At 44.2% G+C, this 23,210-nt stretch overlaps 1 protein-coding gene across 2 annotated transcripts in view; it reads left to right on the top strand.

The window, feature by feature from the left end:
- Positions 1 to 23,210, top strand: part of KIAA1614 (KIAA1614 ortholog) — a 248,508-nt gene that overhangs the window by 146,647 nt on the left and 78,651 nt on the right. The gene's annotated exons all lie outside the window — the stretch shown is intronic.

The raw sequence follows: 23,210 nt of genomic DNA, 5'->3' as shown, positions 1-23,210 counted from the left end.
GGCTCTTCCTAATTCAAGATGGTGTTCTTTCCTTTTCCTATGATGTCACTTCCCTTTTCTCAGTATATAAGTCAGTCAGTCTTGTTCCACCTTGTGTTGCAAACACTTCCTTCTGGTTGTGCTGTTCGCTCCTGTTCTTTGTTCCTGCTTTTTGCCTTGGGAGATTTTTGCCTGTTCTTTGTTCCTGCTTTTTGCCTTGGGAGATTTTTGCCTATTTTTGTTTCCTGTTGTTTAGTCCTGTTTTTTCTTGTTTTTCTTCAGGAGTTCCTGTTTGAGGTTTTTTCCCCAGTGTTGGGGTTTTTTCCCTCTGGGACTCCTTCTGGAGGGTACGGTCTGCTTTGGCGTAGCCTGTCAAGCGGCACTGTGGCTACTAGAAAGGGTTGCCCTTATCTGGGAGTATCCAGAACCTGTAGAAGACTTGGGAGGTCATTCTGACCCTGGCGGCCGGTGACCGCCAGGGTCACCGACCACGGGAGCACCGCCAACAGGCTGGCGGTGCTCCCAAGGGCATTCTGACCGCGGCGGTTCAGCCGCGGCCAGAAAGGGTAAACCGGCGGTCTCCCGCCGGTTTACCACTGCCCTACAGAATCCTCCATGGCTGCGGAGCGCGCTCCGCAGCCATGGGGATTCTGACACCCCCTACCACCATCCTGTTCCTGGCGGGTCTCCCGCCAGGAACAGGATGGCGGTAGGGGGTGCCGCGGGGCCCCTGGGGGCCCCTGCAGTGCCCATGCCCATGGCATGGGCACTGCAGGGGCCCCCGTAAGAGGGCCCCGCAAAGTATTTCAGTGTCTGCAAAGCAGACACTGAAATACGCGACGGGTGCAACTGCACCCGTCGCACCTTCCCACTACGCCGGCTCCATTTGGAGCCGGCGTCCTCGTGGGAAGGTTGATTTGCCCTGGGCTGGCGGGCGGCCTTTTGGCGGCCGCCCGCCAGCCCAGGGCAAATCCCAAAATACCCTCAGCGGTCTTTTGACCGCGGAGCGGTATTTTGTAGGGGGAACATTGGCGGGTGGCCTCCGCTGCCCGCCAATGTTAGAATCACCCCCTTGGTGTATTCGACAACCCGGTATCCAGAGGTGAGAAGTCCAGCGCAGTACGTAACAGATTGCAACGCCATAAGACTCCGTGTTGCGAGATCGCCATGGAAGATCCACAGGGAGAGGCGTCAGAAAATGCTCAAGCCATGTTGCAGACTGTCCAACAACAAGCCCAAGAGTAACAACAGTTACGGGCAGAGAACACTGCGCTACGACAGGTCTTGTCTTCCCGATCAATGGACATACCACCCGTATCTGCCACTACTCCTCGATATTCTGGAGATCCTCTAAAGATGAAGGAATTTTTGGACGCCCTGACGGTTTTCTTTGCCTTTCGTCCACTTCAGTTTTCTTCGGATAAAGCTAAGATGGGCTATCTGATCAGTGCCTTGTCTGGTCTGGCGCTTGCTTGGGCGACTCCTCTGGTTCCTGCAGAAGACCCAGTCCTGGCTAACTATTCCGCTTTCCTGACTCTTTTCAAACAAATGTTTGAGAGACCTGGGGTAGAAGCAGCAGCTGAAGAAGCCTTATGTGACATTCAGCAGGGTAATCAGGATGTTCTGCAGTATATAACCCGCTTCAAACAGCAGGCAGCTGAAACCTCCTGGGTGGAACGCACCTTCATAACCCTTTTCCGCCGAGGCCTGCGTGAAGAAATTAAAGATGAGTTTGTACATTCTTCTCCAGCTTGTTCTTTGAAGGAATTAATGGATCAATCTATGAACATCGAATGTAGACTTCGAGAGCGCAAGATGGAGAGACGTAGAACGCAAGCTCCATACCAGTCTGGTACCTTTCGTGCTAGCAGTCGGCGAACGGACGATATTCCATCCGAAGCCCCTCCAACTCCCCCTGAAGAACCCATGCAGATAGATCTGGTTTGTGGGCCATTGACGGAGTCAGAAAGGGAGGAACGACGACGAAAGGGACTTTGTCTGTACTGTGGTAAGGCTGGCCACCTGATCCGTAGTTGTCCGGTACGTCTCTCAAGACCTGTGGGAAACGCCAGCTCCCGTCCCCTGTAAGGAGGAAGGAGACAGGAGGAGCTGAAGTACCATCAATATGTTCCTCCAAAGAAAGCATGTCCACCCTGTTTATCCTCTCGGTCAAGTTACAAAGCTCACAAGATCAAGAAGAACACCTTCTGGCTCTCCTTGATTGTGGAGCCAGTGGACTCTATCTGGATGAGACCTGGGCTACGAGTAGAGGAATTCCCTGCATTCTTAAAGAGACTCCTGAGCAGGTTCACACGGTGGATGGCTCTCCGTTAACCTCAGGACCTGTGGTGGGCTCAACTCCTACTCTTTGTTTGACATTTGGGAGCATCAAGAATATGTTGCCTTTGATCTCATAGCCTCACCAAATCACATAATGATTTTGGGAATACCCTGGTTAGCCCGACACAACCCCTATATCAATTGGGAAACAAGAACTATATCCCTAACGTCTTCATTTTGTCAACAGAATTGTTATTCCACTACTTCTTATTGGACTCCTAAAAGGTCCTGTCAGTCAACTAAGGATAACACTAACTCTATCAATATGATCCAGGGAGTTCCAGATTGTTATCAGGAATATATCCGGATTTTTCAGAAACCTAGTAATCCTATTTTGCCGCCTCATCGCAGTTATGACTGTGCTATTCCTTTAATTCCTGATGAAGTCGTCCCCTTTGGTCGAATGTAAACTCTGACAGACCAAGAAAAGAAGGTGCTAAAGGAATATTTAGACGATAACTTGCACAACGGTTTGATTGCTCCTTCCACGTCCCCGGCTGGGGCTCCTCTCTTCTTCGTCCCAAAGAAGACCAAGAATCTGCGTCCTTGTGTTGACTTTCGTGAAGTCAACAGAATAACAATTAAGGATCGATATCCACTGCCTTTAATCAGAGATATATTGGATGCCATTCAAGGAGCCAAGATATTTACCAAATTAGACTTATGGGGTGCCTATCATCTCCTTCGGATCAAGGAAGGAGATGAATGGAAGACAGCTTTCCGTACCCCTTTTGGGCACTCTGAGTACCGTGTTATGCCTTTTGGACTGACCGACGCCCCTTCTGTTTTTCAACGATTTATGGATTCGGTGTTCTCTGATGTACTCAACCAATATGTAGTAATTTATTTGGATGATATCTTGATATATTCCGGTGATCCTGAGCAACATATAAATCATGTCCTGCAAGTCCTGGAAAGACTCAAGAAAAAACAATTGTTTTGTAAACCCGAGAAGTGTGAGTTCCATAAATCTGAAGTAAAGTATTTGGGGTTCTGTATTAATCAACATGGAATATCCATGGATCCTGACAAGGTCAGTGCCATATTAGATTGGCCTCCAACGTCCATTAAGGAAACGCAATGTTTCCTTGGTTTATCAAACTTTTATCGTCAGTTTATTCAGAACTTTGCCCACCTACAAAGTTTCATAACACAAACAATTAAGAAAGAGAACCTGAAGAAGGTTTTCGTTTGGACCAAGGATGCTGAACGCGCGTTTCAAGAATTAAAGACAGCCTTTACCCAAGCACCTGTGTTGCGTCATCCTGACAATACCAAGAAATTTATTGTTGTGACTAATGCCTCAGACAGAGCTATTGGGGCAGTTCCGCCACAAAAACAAGACAACGATGGACTAGAACATCCTATCTTTTATCTGTCTCATATCCTATCAGAGGCTGAATGCAATTATTCTGTACTGGAACTAGAACTACTCGCGCTCAAAGTAGCTTGTAAAGAATGGAGGCATGTCTTGATGGGTTCCAGAGAGCCTTTTGAAGCCAGGACTGATCATCGTAATCTCCAATGTCTTTGGAGTTTTCAGTGTCGCAATAGTCGTCAGGCTCGATGGGCTTTCTTCTCTAGCCAGTACGATTTCGTGATCACGTACATACCTGGTTCCCAGAATTCAGTGGCAGATGCCTTATCCCGCAGATATCCTGACATAGCCCAGAACTCCTCTCCACCTCTTATTGAGTCTAGCAGAATCATCGGAGCTACTCAATCTTTTCAAGAACGCATTCAATCCGAGTACCAGTTTCTGTCTGCTTCAGAATGGAATAGAGTGACTCCTTTTTTGCAGAAGGACAACTACTTCTATCATCAACATGCTCTTTTTCTACCTACCAAGAAAGTGCAGACAGAAGCTCTACAAATGTGCCATGATTCTCCTATAGCCGGTCATCGAGGTATCAGGAAGACCCAGGAGCTGCTTCAGCGATCTTTTTGGTGGCCTTCGCTTAAGACAGACACTGAAACCTATGTGTCAGCATACCCTGTCTGTGCTCACACTAAGACACCCCGAACTAAGGTGGCAGGTTTATTAAGAGCTTTACCGGTTCCTTCCGCTCCTTGGTGTACTCTATCCACGGATTTCATATGCTCTCTACCTACCTCCTCTGGTAACCAAGTAATCATGGTGACCGTAGATTCATTCACCAAGATGGCCCATTTCCCAGCCTTGAAGAAACTACCAACGGCCCCAGAAATTAGTCGCATTTTTCTGCGGGATATTTTTTGCCTCCATGGTCTTCCGCAAGAGGTCATTTCAGACAGAGGGCCTCAATATGTATCACGTTTCTGGAGGGCCTTTTGTGCCTTATTTAACATTGAGATTTCTTTATCCTCTGGTTTCCATCCACAAACTAATGGGCAAACTGAAAGAGGGAATCAAGAACTTCAGCAGTATCTGAGATGTTACTGCAATGCCACACAAAGCAATTGGTCGGAGTATCTTGCTCTTGCCGAGTTCTCCTATAACAACACAATACATAATGCGACCAAGACCACACCCTTTTATTGTACCTATGGATTTCATCCGAGGACTTTCACTACTGTTTCCCTCTTCTGTGCCTGCTGTCACTTCTTTTTCACGACAGATCCGTCGAATCTAGGGCCTACTTCACACAACTCTCCTAGCTTCGAAAAAAGCAATGAAACGAAAGGCGGTTCGTTATCGACAAGCCGCACCTTTGTATCAAGTGGGCCACAAGGTGTGGCTTTCTTCCAGATTCCTACCTTCCCGGTTTTCCACCAATAAGTTCAAGCCACGTTTTTATGGACCTTTTCGGATTTCGCAAGGCCTGAATCCTGTAGTTGTGCGTCTCCGTTTACCTCATACCGGGAGGGTTCATCCTGTTTTCCATGTGTCCCAGTTGAAACTCTTTGTTCCTGATCCATACCATCGCCAGTTCCAGCGTCCGCCTCCTCTTTCTATTAACGGACAGCCTGAGTATGAAGTCCAGGAAATCTGTGACTCCAGAATTTTTCGACGCAAACTACAGTTCTTGGTCCATTGGAAAGGATACCCTCTCAGTGACTGTTCTTGGGAGGATGCTTCCTCCGTCCATGCTCCCCGTTTGGTCTGCCTGTTTTTTGACAGTCATCCTGACAAACCTGGTGCCTCGGGGAGGGGACCTACTGTAACGCCGCACTCAGATGCGGCGTCTCTTTCTGTCCTCGCGGATGGAACGCGCTACCGATACTCGGAGCGCCGTTCCCCGCGTTTTTTTACTACACATTCTGGGAAGCATATATTTCGCTCCCGGTCGCGCTACACTTACCTGTAGCCTTTTTTTTCTTCTTTTTGTTGTTGGTGGGTTTGTCTGGTCTTTTTACCTGTCTCTGTCCATGTTGTGTCCATCTTGTGTTCTTCGTGTTTTTTTCCCAGCATACTCTGTTTTTCTTTTATACTACTTTCTTTTTCCTATACTGGTCTATGGGCTCTTCCCAATTCAAGATGGTGTTCTTTCCTTTTCCTGTGATGTCACTTCCCTTTTCTCAGTATATAAGTCAGTCAGTCTTGTTCCACCTTGCGTTGCAAACACTTCCTTCTGGTTGTGCTGTTCGCTCCTGTTCTTTGTTCCTGCTTTTTGCCTTGGGAGATTTTTGCCTGTTCTTTGTTCCTGCTTTTTGCCTTGGGAGATTTTTGCCTGTTCTTTGTTCCTGCTTTTTGCCTTGGGAGATTTTTGCCTATTTTTGTTTCCTGTTGTTTAGTCCTGTTTTTTCTTGTTTTTCTTCAGGAGTTCCTGTTTGAGGTTTTTTTCCCCAGTGTTGTTTTTTTTTCCCTCTGGGACTCCTTCTGGAGGGTACGGTCTGCTTTGGCGTAGCCTGTCAAGCGGCACCGTGGCTACTAGAAAGGGTCACCCTTATCTGGGAGTATCCAGAACCTGTAGAAGACTTGGCGTATTCGACAACCCGGTATCCAGAGGTGAGAAGTCCAGCGCAGTACGTAACAAAGTAGAGTTGCAAACACTGAAGTTGTTCCCATGTGGGTCTCTGAAACAAGAATGATGGTGGATGAGAATGTGGGATATACTGATGGATGGAGAGAGAAGGGAAATGAGAAAATGGAAAAGAGGAAGAGATGGTACGATAGGAGAGAGGCTGCTAAGAGAAGAGTACCTGTTGGTGACTGGGTAAAAATAAAATCTCCCAGAAAAGATCAGAAGATTTCCAAGTATAGTCAACCCCTGAAAGTACTCAAATTGTTTACTAATGCAGTAAAAGCCAGTGATCAGAACATCTGGAACTTGAGCAGGCCAAATAATATCCCACAGATCAAGATCAGCAATCTCTGGGGCAAGGACATGATACACTGGATGGGCACGGGGAGGGTATTGGAAGACCTCTGCATGTGAGAAGGATACTTTCTCATTTGCAGGATTATGTAAGATGGGCATCATAGATATTATGTAAGGGTGAAATGTTTTTGCACCTTTCAAATGCTGCTTATGTTATGGCATTATCTTGCCTTTTGATTTCATTTAACTTATATTTAAAGTAAATTATGTAGCTCCTTTGGTAATTATTGTCTTCATTTAATATTGGGTGAGGTAGTTGGTGTGGTGTTCGGTATCCATGGTGTTCTGTAACCAAGCAAAGCTATGTAATGGAGATCTAGAATGTGGTAGGTTGCTAGGGTAGAATGTGTCAGTTGCTGATGGATCTTTGTGTGGATGGGGTCTCTGCCGTTACCCACTTATTAAAGAAGATAAGATCCACATTTATTACTGTGGATCCTTACACCTTCCCTTCACAAATACAACACACTCCAAAAGAACGAAACAGACACAGTCAGCAACAGACATTAATAAACACACAAAGAACACAGAACACTGCAAAGACAACCAAAAATAATGTAACACTAAACACACAAAAAAACATCCAACCACTATGGTGGTGGATGCAACCCTCTCTCCCTTGTCACCACCTGATCATCTCCCGAATCTACAGGCATTTCCAGAAACATGGAACTTTATGGCACCCTGTCTTACACCAGTTGTGTTTGCTAGAAATTCACTATCACCCATCATCATCCACCATGAACAAGAACCACCCTATTTGTCCAACTCCACTTGACTTGCACCTTGCTTCTGAAACAACACAACTCTCCTCAAATTCCATGTGTGATCATTGTTCAGCTTCACCCAATTACCTCTCACAACTTTCACTCTGTAGGGACCCGGAAACTTTGACAACCCTCGATTCACTCCTCCAGGCTTAACCTTCACCCAATCTCCCACTGCAATCAAGCCTTTCTTCTGACCATAATTTTCATTTCTGACCACCTCCTCAAACTTCCTTCTCTCAACCACAAAGGAACCAATTTAGTTCCTGATTTCCTTCCTCTCATTACTTCGAAGGGCGTTTTCTCAGTGGCAGCATTGGACGTGGTGCGATATGCCCACAACATGTCCTTCACGGACCCCTGTACACTTAACCCTGCCTTGCTAGCTAGTTCCATATTTTCTTTAATCAAGCGGTTAGTCATCTCCACTTGACCATTTTCATGAGGGATGTATAATGAGGTGCAAAGGTGCTTCACCCCAACACTTCCCACTTGAAAGGTTCTCATCTCATAGGAAGTGAGCTGTGTGCCATTATCAGTAACAAGTTTGGAAGGAATACATTGTCTCCTGTGGATATCTTCTAACACAGCTATGGTGAATTTTGTGTTTACAATTCTAATGAATGGCACTTCGAACCACCTCAATTTAGCATCCACTAGAACAGCAGCAAACTGCTCCTGTTCAGACAAGAACTCAAAAGGCACTGTAAAATCAAAGCTAATCTTTCCCACACAAAAGCTGCTTCTGACATATTCTTCTGATTCCCAATGACTCCCATCCTTACCTTCAGATTTTTCTCTGAATTTGTGCATTCCATACACCTGTCTACCAAATGTTTGATGTAACTATCCATCATGGGCCACCAAAAATTCTCCTTCAACCTCTTAATGGTAAACGTCTTGACATGTGACCTTCATGAGCCAAGTGAATTAGTTTCTTACTGCACTAGGAAATACAAATCTTTCACGCCTCACAAAGAACTCGTTGCACTCAAGGACAACTCCTCAACCACTTCATGATATGGCTTGGCAGCATCAGTCTATGTGCTTTTTCTTCGCTCTCCTCCTTTGATCATTCTAATCACCACTTTAAGCACCTTGTCCTCCCCCATCGCCTTCACCCACTCCCTCATTGAAATAGTTCCATGCACATCCTACAACACATCTTCCACTTCTGCTACAGCCTCCTCCTTGTCAAGATCACACTCACCAGCAGCTTTGTCAGGCAACCTAGATAGGCAATCTGCTACTTTGTTCTTCCAACAAAGCAGAAATTCAACACTGCAGTCACAATCCTGCATTTTAAGTGCTAATCTAGCCAATTGCCCTGAACAATTCTTAGCCCTATTAGGCACCAACACTTTAATCTTGTGATCTGTCGCCTATGCAGCAGCAATGCCTTCTGCTCAATGACAGAGTAATTCCTTTCGCCATCTGAGATGCAAAGACCACAGTCCTTCCTACTTTCCCGTGCAACTAGGAAAGAACAACCCCAATACCTTCTGCACTGTCATCCACAGTGAGAATAGTTTTCAAGTTGCATTGAAACAAAACCAGAATGTCAGTATTCGCAATATCATGCCTGATTTGTCCAAAAGCTGCCTTTTGTGCTTCTCCTCACTCAAACCTCCTCCCCTTCCTCAATAATTCTCTCAGTGCTTCTAATTAACAAGCAAAATCCCTCACAAACATTGAGTAATATTCCACAAGTCCCATGAAGGAACACAGTTTGTCCTTGTCATCAGGAGTCTTGGCATTCACAATGGCACAATGGCACTAACTGAGTTCAGTTTAGGTCTCACACCCTCCTCGGAAATGAGATACCCTAAATAGTCAACCTCTTGTACCAAAGATTTACATTTCTCCTTCCTCAGTGTGAGTCCTGCGTCCAACAACCTATACAATACTTGTCTTAAAATGCCATTGTGAATAGCAATGCTGTCTCCAAAAACCAATATGTCGTCCTGGGAAAAACCTACATTGTTGACCCTGGACAACACATTGGAAATGACTCTTTGAAAGACATTTGCCGCTGATGATAACCCAAAAGGCATTTCCTTCTGTAGTGATGAAGGCTGTTAAGTGCTTAGAGTCAAGGTGTAACACGGCCTGATGATAAGCACTTTTAAGATCAAGTTTGGTGAAATACGTTCCCCCAGACAACAAAAATATCAACTCTGTAATATTATGCAATGGGAAATGGTCCATAATCATATTTTGGTTTAGACTGCATAAGTTCACACAAAACCTCAGTGACCCGTTGTCTGCTTTCTTGTTAATACCACTGGGGATAACTATTGTGTGGCTTCACCTGGTTCAGTAACCCCATCTTGGATGATTTGCTCAACAATTCCTTTGACTTCCTCCCCTAATGGCTACTGGGACCTTTCTATTCATATGCGTTGACTGGGATGGCATCCTTCTTCAAGATTATTTTATGTGGATAATCTTTTTCTTGACCCAGTTTGTTCTGGAACACAGGTTTAAATTGATCTAACAATGCAGTCAAGCCTGTGTCCTCAACAACCATGACTTGGTCCATGGCACAAGGATCGACTGTGATGTTCAAGTCATACTGGTGTGACCAATCTAAAATTGGTGGACCCTCACTGGCCACATCTACATTTCTCTGAGTGTTGCGGTCCATGAACTCAATCCTTGCAGTTAAACAACCCATCACTCCATTACTGCACTTTGATAACCCTTCAAAATGATATCAGTAGAACATAAAACCCTCCGAGGACATGTAATATCAAACAAGTGTTTGGGTATGATGGTATAACGTGAGCCAGAATCAACCAACAAGATGGCTTCCTTGCCATTCACTTTGAAGTCGGCTTTGGTCCGTGTTCTTTTTATCTCATCAGCATTGTTAGACGCATTCCCTTCAGAGTCAACCATGAGGACCCTGTGTGCCACTGTTTCTTCTGCTTTTCCTATAGAAGCAACCCTTTTATTAGTTGCCTTGCACACACATGCAAAATGACCCTTCTTGCCACAGGCATAACACTCTCTGCCTATAGCATAAAAGTTCTTCGAGTCTCCCAGGTGAGCCCTGCTGCCACACCTGTAGCACATCCGTGCCATGGTTTTGCTTGGGGCATTCAACAAATCGGTAGCCTTTGAACTTCCTCCTTTGTTATGTGTTGCTCTGGGTACACTCAGTATTCTCTTAACTACGCCACCAGATCCAAATCACTGCCCACCTCCGCTACCTCAGAGGCTCTCTCCTTTCCATCTTATGCATCACTTTCATACATTTGTCAGACTCTTCAACTACTTTGGCTATCTTAATAGCCTCCTTTAAAGTTGGATTGCTAACGACCCAGAGTCGCTCTTGCATCTTTTTGTTGTTACGCTGAACTATAAGCTGACCTCTCAGTAGCTCCTCTGTCATTAGCCCAAACGTGCACTTTGTCACGAATTCCTGTAACCTGGCCACAAAGTTGGCCACAGACTCTTTAGGTTCTGAGACTGTGTGTAAAATTTATGGTATTGCATAACATTGTTTCACTGAGCAGTGCCCCGGTACTTGTACCCTTCCACTTTTCTCATTGTAGCATCTTTTTAGGGACTACTTTTCCTGTTCTCTAAGATCATTTGACCAGAGCGCTTGATGTTTTCATTTTATTTCTTCCCTGCTCCTGTTACTGTTTGTCTGAGGTCCAACTTCTGTTTATGTAAAAGGGCTGTAATTCTTGTTATCTCCTCACATTTGCTGTGCCTTCAAAGACCGAGATCAAATGCCAGATGCAAGGTAATTTACTTTATCTGACTTCAAAGTGAGAGGATTTCTCCTGTCCCTCAAGCCCCTCCCACTTTGTTGCTTGTCTTTGTTTCCTGCTCATGTTTGTCCAACTCCTCCAAATGGCCGGTGCCTGCCCCTTAACAGCCCTCGTGCTCCGCTTTGCCTTTAACTCTGCCCCCTTTAATTTCCTTGTTGCCCGCAGCTGGAAAAGACTGTCTGTTGTGCTCCAATCAGAGCTTCTGAGACCCGTGTGTTGCTTGGTGATTGCTTTACATGAGCACTAGTTACATTACACACATTTATATTATTTTCTTTTGGCATGGGACATTAAAGTAATTTGCACAGAATCGCATGATGTTAAGCTACCCTTACAGTCATACTGACTACAGTCATTTCATGTCTATCTCACCCTGACTCTATCACTCAGTGCTGCAGTAGTTTTTTCTTTCATTCTGGTTTCCAGCCACTTAATTATGGGAATTTGAGTAGCCTGTGGTCACGGTCTGCAAAATGTTGTACCACAGCGACATCTTGGGGGTGATTCTAAGCGCCGCCCGCCAAGCGGGAACCGCCAGAAGACCGTACCGCGGTCAAAAGACCGCGGCGGTCATTCTGGGTTTACCACTGGGCTGGCGGGCGACCGCCGAAAGTCCGCCCGCCAGCCCAGCGGGAAACACCCTTCCCACGAGGACGCCGGCTCAGAATGGAGCCGGCGGAGTGGGAAGGTGCGACGGGTGCAGTTGCACCCGTCGCGAATTTCAGTGTCTGCAGAGCAGACACTGAAATTCTTTGTGGGGCCCTCTTACGGGGGCCCCTGCAGTGCCCATGCCCCCAGGGGCCCCACGGCACCCCATACCACCATCCTGTTCCTGGCGGGCGAACCGCCAGGAACAGGATGGCGGTATGCGGTGTCAGAATCCCCATGGCGGATTCCCATGGGCAGCGGAAAGTCGGCGGTACACCGCCGGCTTTCCGCTTCTGGCCGCGGCTGTACCGCCGCGGTCAGAATGCCCGGCAGTGCACTGCCAGCCTGTTGGTGGTGCTACCGCCAACCTCCGCCCTGGCGGTATTTACCGCCAGGGTCAGAATGACCCCCCTTGTGTTGAAAGGAAGAAAGCACACGATGTAACTGAACAGTCTGACTAAACAAACTCTCGGCATACACTGAACAAAGGCTTTAAAGTTACAAGGTGTTAATCCTTTAAATGTGTCATCCTCCGATTTTGAGATGGCTATTTGTCAATTATATATCCAACTATAACATATACCTTTTAAACAAAAGGTCATAAATCTGACCCAGTGCACTCAGACTGATGATGCTAGTGGTAGGAGGTAGACCAATCTTCCTCAAATTATAAATCCAAAAAAAGAAACCAGTGCACTCAGTTTCTCCAAAAGAATAACAGTATTCAATTTATGCGTGGATAAATACTGTTATTCTTTTGAAGAAATGGAGTGCAGTGATTTCTTTTTTTGATCTTTAACATATACAGTGTAACATTTAAACTGTTTTCCTATTTTTTTCTTTGTATGTTCCTTTTTTCACTATGTTCAATAAAAAGTTTTGAAATAAAAACGTTACAACAAAACCAACAAGGCAATACAGAGCAACTAGCGCACTTCACTATTGAGAAAAAGGCAAAGAAAAGAGGCTGTGCCTGAGAAATTAAAAGCATAAGTTATTTTACACACCATTCCCTCGTAGCTTTTATTGTCATATGACATTTCTGCTCAAACTATCTCTCCTGAGAGACAATGTATGCAGTCGACATAACAGTGAGGAAAGCATGCAACTACACAAGACATTGGTAGCTCAAAAATTGGGATCCATGCGGGAATATGCTTGCTTAATAAAAATTATACATGGGGCTACTATTGTTGACAGAGAATATGGTGAATTTGTTTTCAATGGCATCTTGTGTCACATAATTACCTCTTCCCTGATGCATAATTAAAGCACTTGGAGCTTCACAAGGGACAGGAAAACGCTACATAAAACAAGCATTTGCAATGCAATAGGTCTTGCATTTTCTTCAGGTAGAGCTATTGGCATTGTAAATTCAGAACTGGACTTTTCTTGCAACATAAATTAGTCAACCCTGTCTCATAATTTCCTCTTTTCCTGACATGTTTTGGTGGTCACTGGAAGCTACTGACATCAGAAATCATAAGCCCTTGAGGTGAGATGAAAAGATTACTTCACTACCTCGCGTTTTGTAAACGTCTGAACGGCAATTGGAAAATAAGACTAGAAAAGAATTTTCTTTTTATGTTAACAGAATGAAACGTCTTGCAAGCATTCTTGCCTCACATTTTAACAAGCAGAGCAGCCTGAGAACAGTTATGGCCCCATTAAAGCAGACAAGCAATGCCCTGGGTGCAATGTTGTGAGTGCTGGCAGGGAGGGGCCCTGGAGAGAGTGACTTGAGATGTAATGTGAGGCTAAGCAAGTTCCATACCATTGCTTCTAGGTTTAGCTACAGTCTACCAGAAAGGGCATATTGTGGCTTTCATGAACAGTAAGGTAAACGACCTAGAGTTTCTTTTGTAAAATAAGCTTATTTTAGGAGCCAAAGGTAAACGAGGACAGCACTGGTTAAATCCAAAACAAATGTCAACGACATGGGAGGAGATGGGAGGAATGGAATACTGCTTTAAAACACAGGCAGCTACCAGCCTAAAACTCCCACAGGGAAAGGGGAGCACCAGAGAAATAACAAAAAGAGCCCATCACAGCAACAGATAAAGAAACCAAAGTGTAATAATACAGTAGTTGGTCACTGCTCTAAAACAGAAAAAAGAGGGAGAAAAAGGCAGAACTGACCACTTGCGAGCAAGAATTTTTAAAGGACACTGCAACCAACACATGAAATCGCTTAAGCCATAAGAAGTATACTAAAAGTATACCCGAGGTTGAACGATTACGCTCAACCTAAAAATACAATACAGTTAATCAGTAAACACAGCAACGTAATTTGGTCCTCCATTACTCCATTGACCCGTTTGGTGTATACTACATTTTTATTTAAGCACACAACAGCCAGGATAATGTGGAAAATTTCACAGATTTCTGCAGCACATGCTGGACCCACTGAGTCATGTTCATGTCAATGAGCCCAAACTCACTTTGTGGACTTTCCCCCTGTACTGTCCATTATGAAACCATCTCCCGTAGTCAATGACATGGTGTAAATACTTTACTGGATATATCAACAACAATTCAGTTGATGCTGATGATAATAATAATAGTTGTAATTATTCCCATCAGTGTTGATGTTATTATCATTAATGTAATTACAAAACAGTGAGGGCCTCAATTACAAGCAGCCTGCACTGCCGGTGCTTCACTTTTTGTAACTCACTGGCGGGCCAGACTGCAGGGCCATATCTACAAGGCCACGCAACGCCACTTTGGGTGGCTTTACATAGCCTGTAGATATGACCCCTTTCATGGATTACTCTGCATGAAAGGGGCGTTCCATGGGTGTTGCTGTGGGTGTTCCAGCGCAACACCCATGGAATCTGAAACTTTCCCAGATTTACAAGGTTTTGTAAATCTGGGAATGCGTTAGTTTCCTACACCCCAGGGGTGGTGTAAGGGTGGCGCAAAAGGGAAAAATAACATTATTTCCCCCTGTTTTTTCCTCTTTTTGCAGAAAGCAGCACACATGGAAGCAGGAAGACACATTTTTGTGATTGATTTTGTGCAGGAAGGTGCCCCTTCCTGCATCTTGAAGATACAGCACATTTTTTCCCTTTTGTTTTGATGCAGGGCAGCGCCGCAAAAGGCTTGCAACACTACCCTACGCCAAAACTTTGCAAATGAGGCCCTGAGTATTTTCGTGACCATAAGGATGTCTCTTTTGAGTCCGTGTAACTGTGGCGTAACGTCGTCCACCCGAATTATGCGTTTCTGCAGCTTTGGTGTTTTCCGCATAGATATGGATTTGCCACATAATCTATTACCTGCTTCCTAATTTGCAGATCTTAACAAAATAAAATGCTTGCTCCTAACTCAAACTAGGATCAAACTTTACTAAAAACATGATGATGTGTTGTCAAGCAGTAGAAGGTCCTTGGCAAAGACAGACTGGTCACCTTTTAGTTGCTTATTACAGTATTTGGGTGCTAAACTGATACTATCATCATGCCATTGCAAAATGTGCATTATATCACATTATTTGCCTTTTTTCTTGCCACATAATTTGACCTTCCCCTATCACATAATTCCAATGGCATGATGTAAGGAGGAAAACACTTTTGTGTACAATCTGTGTGACACCATGACATGTCCGTTGTCCTCTAACCTCTGGTATCAAGTTGTAAGCTGGGTCCAATTGTAATTTTTCTCAAATGTTTATTCTATTGCTTGTGTAATGTTTCTGGTTTCATTTTCACTCCAGAGTAAAGAGATGGATAGACGTTTTCGATACAAAACTCAATCTGTCTAAGTAGCAATGAGTGTGTTCGGACGTCAGAATACTAATCACATTTTTCTTTGTACTAAAATGTATAAGACTTAATATTTAGGGTGGTCACATCAGGAAAATAGCTGTTTTAGATACAAAATAAGTGTAAAATCAGTGCCATTCAACTGAGGGGCTATATAGAGTTATAGGAGTGTACATTTGTCATTGGAAATAAATTATTTTGAGCTTTGCTATTATTCCAGAAGTAGATGAGGGTTGCCCTGACAAGGTGAGGTAAGCAAGCAGCACAAGGCCTCAAGCATACATTTTTCTCAAGTCAGCAAATCTGGCCACATCATATCCCATTCCTTTTGTATATATTTCTTCATCATCTAATATGTTTCTAAGTATTCCTGATGCTGATTCTTCATACTGTCCAGTACACTAATTAATAGTATTGGAGCACTTCTACTGTATTTTGTTGTTTGCTGTCTAGCAAAAGTTGGTTTTGAGGCAGTGAGTTGGAGTGGAGCATATTGTTTTGGATTGGAGTGGGGCACATTGCTTTGAATTGGAGTTAAGCAGATTGTTTTGGAGTGGTGCAGATTGTTTTGGATTAGAGTGTGGTGAATTGGAGAAGGGCGGATTAAATTGAAGTGGGTTGGGAGGATTAGAGTGGGGTGGATTGTTGTGGGGCAAAGTGGGGTGGATTGGAGTGGGTGGATTGGAGTGGTGTGGACTAGGGTGTACTGCACGATTATGTTAAAGCATCTTTTTATTAATTACGCAAAATAAATAAACATCTTTGCATTGCAATATTTTAAGATAATCTTTTGAGAAGAGTGCCCACAAGGAAAAACAAAATAAAACATGAGTTGAAAGTGAGAAAAGACGACTTGGCAAAATAAAAGAATGTTAGGTATAAAAAAGAAAAATCTGCAATTTTGTTTGTCCTGCTGGGCAGTCACAAGTCTTCACTGATTAAGTTGAATCAATCAGTGCTTGGTCCCTGTGCCACACAGAGGAACGGAAATGATGCCAGGCTCAAAGTGGACAAATTACGAGGCTGTAAAGAAGAGTGAAACGCAAGCCAACAAACAGTGAGCGACAGGCGGGCTACAAGCCACTTACTTTACACAACATTTTATGTCACTTACACTACCCCTAGCATTTTCTTGAATCAACGCCTATGTCTAAAGCATAGTAAAATTGGCTAATCCCTATGTCAAATGTTAAGTTTCCTGTAATCCATAGTAAATGGTGCAGAAAAATCAACTAATGGCTTTGAAAGTTAATTGTCATCTGTGGACTGCGGCACAGGTTGTACCACCCGCTAAGCTGTCAAAGAAAACATGGCTTTAGACCTATCCATGTAGCCTGACTACAGCAGTTTTAAACCTGCAGGCAAAAGTGTTGAGATAACCCTTTTGACAGGAAGGAATCCTACTTTAAAAAAGGCCTTGTAGCTCACATGGGAATTAAAAAAGTGGTACATGTGAAAATGTAGCATTGCCATGTACTTACAGCATCTAGCCCCCAAAGGCTATTTTTACTGTAAAGGTATGTAGGTATTCCTATCAGAAAAACTAAAGTTCAAATAATATAGTATTTCTTCTACCTCTGTTTTGGGATAAGCTATCAACCCCTGTTTTAAAATAAATATTAAAAATCTAATTTGCTAGTGACGTTAGAATTTCTGATAAATATTTAGAAAAGGTAATTTTTAAAAAGTTAGACTTCGTCTGAACGTGTAGTAGGCTAAATATCATTAGCTTAACAGCAGCTGCCCCCTTGTCAGTGCCTCTCCTTTACGAGTTATGAAAACAGCTCATAGAGAAAAAACAGTGGCTTAGGCATTCTGGCAGGAAGCTCAAGAAGGGAATCAGGGACTTCATTAAGTTTAAAGTGACCACAGTGAGGCCTGTTGATTCATAGTTAAGTGTATAGAGAGACCTGGGAAAGAGAATCCTTTGTTCCCCTTGCCAACTGTTGTCTGCTTGATACCAGCCTAGTGGGAGGGGAGATGGTCCCAGAACCATTTAGGTATGGTTGAGGAATAGATGATATGCTCATTCCCTAGACAGCCCTGGCTGGGACACTAGCACCTCCACATGCAAAAGGATGCTGCTCTGTTGGATTTTATTCAGAGTAGTACACTGTGGGATAGTTTGCAGTAAAGCAAGCATGATGTGCTGCAAAGGTAGGTTTGCCCCTGGGATTTGTTTTTCGTATTAATTTGGGGAGTGTCCAGGAGTCACCCTACCCACTGTCTAGTGAATCTCACACATGTGGTGCATCACTGACAGCTGTTTAGAACACATCTGCGCATTTGGATGAACAGAAGATGACTGGACCTGTTATCTGTGCCTTTTGATGAGGACCTGAAGGACTAGACCTTTTCCCACTTGGACCCAGAACTGAGGAGTGTACTCCCAAAAGTTAGGTCGCTGACTGGCTACAGGGACACAGCAAACTGCAAGAGGCCTTTTTCTTGCAGCGACCATCTGACCACTAGCAAATAAACCTGGATTAGACCCCGATGGTGAAATCTACTTGAGTGAGTCCTGGCTCCTAACTGCTGCCCCTGATGCCCTGAGAACCTTAGCAGGGACCAGGGGAACCTGATCCAGAAAATCTGAAAAGGTGGGAGTTGGAAAATATTTGGACTTTCACGACCTCCAGATATTCAGCAGGATCTTATGACAGAGTTGTCCTATTTTGTAAGTGGTATTGTTGGATACCACTTACAGGCTTGCCCCTGGAGGATTTTGAACTCCAAATAACAGACTAAGGAGCCAATTTAGAGTTTGGCAGAGATGGTTCTCTGACCTGTGTGCCAAATTAAGGGTGCACCCACCTCATTTAGAGATGGGTAGACCTTCATTATGTTGATGGCGGAGACTAACCCATCTCCAACATAACACTCCTATGGCCCGACAGAGTAAGGGCCTTCGGAGGTTTGGCCATGTGACCTCCCACCTGATTTAGAGCGAGTGCACACATGGCTAGTTTACACTGTCTGTCACTCCCAGGTAAAACCTGGCAGTAAGGGGCAGTGAAAACTGCAAAATTCCTCCCTCGTCATGTGAATATGGATAGAATAATTGAATTGAATCAGTAAAGAGAAGATGTGAGACGGTATTGGGAGGGGTGGATGTGTGTGCCTGTTAGTGGAATGAAGAGGACAGAAAAGAGGGAAGAGTTTGGAAAGCATGACTCAGTGCATGTGTTCTGACCCTTAAAATGGTACATTTTTAATTGGCTTGTCCTCAATAGGCATTACTTGTAAGTCACTAGTATATGGTAGCAGGGGTACCCAGGGCCTGTAAGTTAAAGTGTCCTCCACGGCCTGCAGCATGTTCTGCAGTTTTGACTGGGACAAGGTAAAACATTGCCCCCCGTCTCCCACTGCAGACTGGATGGGAAGTTTTAACCTGCTGTGCGACTTTGCCATTTAAGGTAATGGCAAAGCCCAAACCTCCCTTTTTAACATATGTAAGTCACTCCCAAGGTAAGCCTAACAAGCCTGAAGGCAAGATGCTTTATGTTAAAAAGTGAAACATGTACTTTTACATGTACCAGCAGTAAAAACGCTAAATTGTCATTTTTACTGTGTAGGCTAGTAGCCCCATTGGCTGTCCCCTCTGCCCTGCTACTCCTTACTGGGACTACTAAAGTTGGTACTGTAAGTCATCCAAAGAATCACTGCATTTAATATTATTTAATTGTTAAACTGAATTTAATGTCACTTGTGGGCAAAGTGTAACCCTAAAGTTGTCATTTTAGTTGCCCCATGTTTCCAGTGTGTGTTTAGAGTTGTACTCTAGATCTGTCCTGCAGGCAGTTTTCTGCCCTCCAGGGGAGATGTGCTAACAACTCCCAGGAAAGGAGACAATAGACACTTGCACTGTAGAGAGGTGTCACCTTCCCTTTGCAGGAAGCCACATGGGTATTGTCCCAAAAGACAAGCTTCAAATGAGAAGCTGCCTTTGAAGGGCAACTGGGGACCACTTGGGAGAGCGGCTGCTTTATTGTTTATGTAGATAGGCTGGCACTAGTGATAGGGAAAGGGTAGCCAGTTGTCAAACTGGTTTTCGAAGGGCGAGTAGCTTCCTTGGTAGCCACACCTCTGGGTTGGGCTAGGGAGTGCTGGACACTGAGAGAGGGGTTCCGCTATCTCGGGAGTGGGCACAATGGTGCATCTTGGGATAGCCAGATGCCAAACTTACCAGAAAGTGGACATCAGGGGCAGAGAACCAGGTAGCCCATTGACTACCAACTGCATTCCACTCTGAGGGCATTTTCTGAACATACGCAGGGCACCCCGTCACCCAGAACTCAAATCTTAACTGAACTGGAAGAGGACTGAGGAAGGACTTCCCTTCTGCACTGTGGAACCAGCAAAGAGAGGCTGCACCATCTTGGACTGCACCTGCTGTACCTGGTGGCAAGCAAAGGAGAGGGACTGCGTCTGCTGTGTCGTGCTCAAGGAGACGTCATCTCCAGAGCGCAGCCAAAGCCAAGAGACTCCAATGGCCAGATGACTGGCCTTATGTTTGCAGCACAGGGACACACCAGCTGAAGAGGCCTGCTGGGGCAAGTTGCCGCCATAGTCTTCTACACACCGCCAACCGCAGCCATGCAGCACCAAGACCAGATGCAGAAAGTTGCACCTGGAAGTGCCTTCGGAGTGCAGCTGGAACCACCATTGGAAGAATTATCATCCCAGAAAGGTTTGGACCATGATCGCGATACTGGGTGACTTGTAGTCCATTGGCGACTGGACTTCTGCCGGCACCAAGAGGATTTTGGGGGATTGTCGGCCCTGTAACCAGGAGTTCCAGACCCCCTTCGTGGACCAAGGCATAGTCGCAGCAAGATTCCCTTTGACTGCATTGCATCCACAGCATCCTTTGTGCATCTTCAGCATCATTCATCCCTTGCATCACTACCACTTTCATATGAAAGCCTGCAAAAGATAAATGTGCCTGGAACTGACTGAGGACTGCTGTCCCTGCTGAGCTAACTGCTTCTGAGGACCGTGATGGTCCCCCTGATTGGCTCTCTACTGGAGTTGGTCACCTAAAATTACTCTAAGTAACCACATTACAACTAGCCCAAACATTTTTGTGAACATTCTTTTAAGTGTAGAGTTTATTGAATATCCATTGCTTTTTTGAGGTTGAGTGAATTGTTTTGATTAACTATACCATGTAAATTATATATCTCTGGAACCGTCTGGTGAATCTTTTTTTATTGCAGTCTAAAAATACATACAAATACAGTCTATGTTTATAAATTGGTGTCAGATTTCTTTGGTGTCCTGTTGATTTCTTCTTCAATTGTTTTGATGCTGTTTAAATGTTTTACACTGCTTCCTTATTGTAAGCCTTGCAGCTCAGAGCCACAGCTACCCAGGGTTGAGCTGAAGGTTTGATAAAGTATACCTATGGGTCCTAAGGGATTGGTAAGTATAATACATGTGAAGTCGCACAACCACACCATATAATACACCCATTTCCTCACACACATATATATCTGTTGTTTTTTCACTGAAAAAACAAAGGTTAAAGTTGGGGTATAGCTAAATAAGGTAGTAAGATTTTAACTTATGTTAAAACCTTAGAAATTCACTGAAAAAACAAAGGTTAAAGTGAAGTATGCCTTCTAATAAAAATGTTTTACAACCAAAAAATCACAGAGTTACAAGTTACACAGAAATGACCTTAGTATAACTTGCGCCGCCATCGTGATGTAATATGTGAGGTCATAAGCAGTGCATCATAGTGGCTGTGTGCTAAGAATTAATTTTCTGTCCTGCATCACTGATCACCCCTCACCCCCTCCACAAGTGATGGGTCAGATTAACATTTATTGTGCTGGAAAATTATTTTTTTGAGTCTGATACATCCCAAATAGTATAAACGTACAGGTAGAAGTCTATTGCTGTGCGAGACCTTGTTAGATGGAGTGACAAATTGCCCAATACCTTCCCAGGCAAGGAGAATCTACCACGAGGGATTTGTTTAGTAAGGTACTGCTGCTCAGTGGTTGCCTACACAAGGCAGGTTTCTGTTGCACAAAAGGGGGAAGGAGGAGGCGAAAAGCAGGCAAGCTAAATCTGTAATGGGGCCTGTGTTGTTTTATTTGGGTGCTAGCGCAATCTGTTTGGATTTTTGAAAGTTGTGCCGTTCGTGACCACTGCCGAATTGCTCCCTTGCTGGTAGAGATATCTGGGTATTTTACCACTAGAATTGACCTGCAGCACTAAAGTCACCGTAGCCTAACAAGAATGAGTTCCTCCGAAGGGCTCGACTGGAAGCAAAATACCATTATGTCAGGAAAGTACCTGATTTTGAACAGTTTAAATGAATGGAGATTACATCATTGAACATTGGTCAGTATATTGCTTTTAATAGAATATGAAGTGAAAGACTCAAGGACTGCATCTACCATAATGCCGTGGAGCGTTACATAAAGCAGCCTTACTGAAAGAAAACATTTGCAAAACATTCTGTGCTGCATCATTTTTTTGCAGTACCACATTCTGTGTTTTTGTTTTTGAAATGTGTTTCTTACGGGGTCAGTGGTCTGTGCACAGTGTTTCCTCTCTTGCTTTAAGAGATATCTGGGTATTTTATCATTTGAAATGTTACACTTGAAAGTTGTTTACTAGCTCTTATCTCATCTTTATAAATCTTGTCATCCCTTGCCTAGCAATAAAGATGAGTTCCCATTACTTAGCAACAGCGTTGAAAAGTTAGGATTAGTCTATAACTAAAGAAAAGAGGCAGAGCTGAGAAGCTGCTGGTCGCCAGTCAAAAAGTACAGAAGGCAAGTCCACCACTTGGGGCATCTACCTGCACACAAAAGAAGAGGAAAAACGAGGAGAAATAAACATATTTCTCCTTGTTACACCTCAGCTGGAAAGCAGCATTTTGACTCATTTAAAGGTTTACTAATCTTAATAAATCTGGGAATGCGCCCAAAAACCATGGGTGGATGCGTGGGAACAGCCATGCTCCACCCGTGGAACGCCTTCCTCACAGAGAGTAATACAAGGCAGTGACTTGCGCTGCCTTTCGTAACTCTATATTTACTATCCCACGCAGGGAGGCTCAACGTGGCATGATAAATCTGACGTAAGGGCTTGCGTTACTTGTGTGATGCAATGGCAACGCAAGCCAGTGATAAATGTGGGTCCCAGTTTCTTTCTATTGTTCCATTATTGGAAATGGCAAGTTCACAGTCTGTTATTATGTTGATTTGTAGTTCAAGATTATGAACTAATCTGAACTAAACAGGTGAATGATTTGATTGACTGCAGGGAGTTTATGTTCATATGGAGATACGGTTGTACGGCCATGAATAAAAGGAATTCATGGCCAGTGTCAATATTAACGGAGAGAAGGCTGCACTCTTTTTTGTGGTCCTAAAGTGAAATGAGAATAGCGGCCACAGACATACGCATGGACATCATGAGCAGAGAGAGCGCAAAATCTGTGAAACTAACAAGAACAAAGGCTGTTGTGCCCAAATCACAGTGGGCCATTCAACCTTGTCAAATGCCTTTTATTGTGTGGAGGGCATGGCTGGTCCACATTTCACCCAGCATTTATCGCCATCTTGGAAAAGGAGACCAAAGTTCCTTGTTACTCCTACAGCT

Source organism: Pleurodeles waltl, chromosome 4_2 (assembly GCF_031143425.1).
Source record: "Pleurodeles waltl isolate 20211129_DDA chromosome 4_2, aPleWal1.hap1.20221129, whole genome shotgun sequence".
NCBI lineage: Eukaryota > Metazoa > Chordata > Amphibia > Caudata > Salamandridae > Pleurodeles > Pleurodeles waltl.
This window is presented reverse-complemented; position numbering and strand designations above follow the sequence as displayed.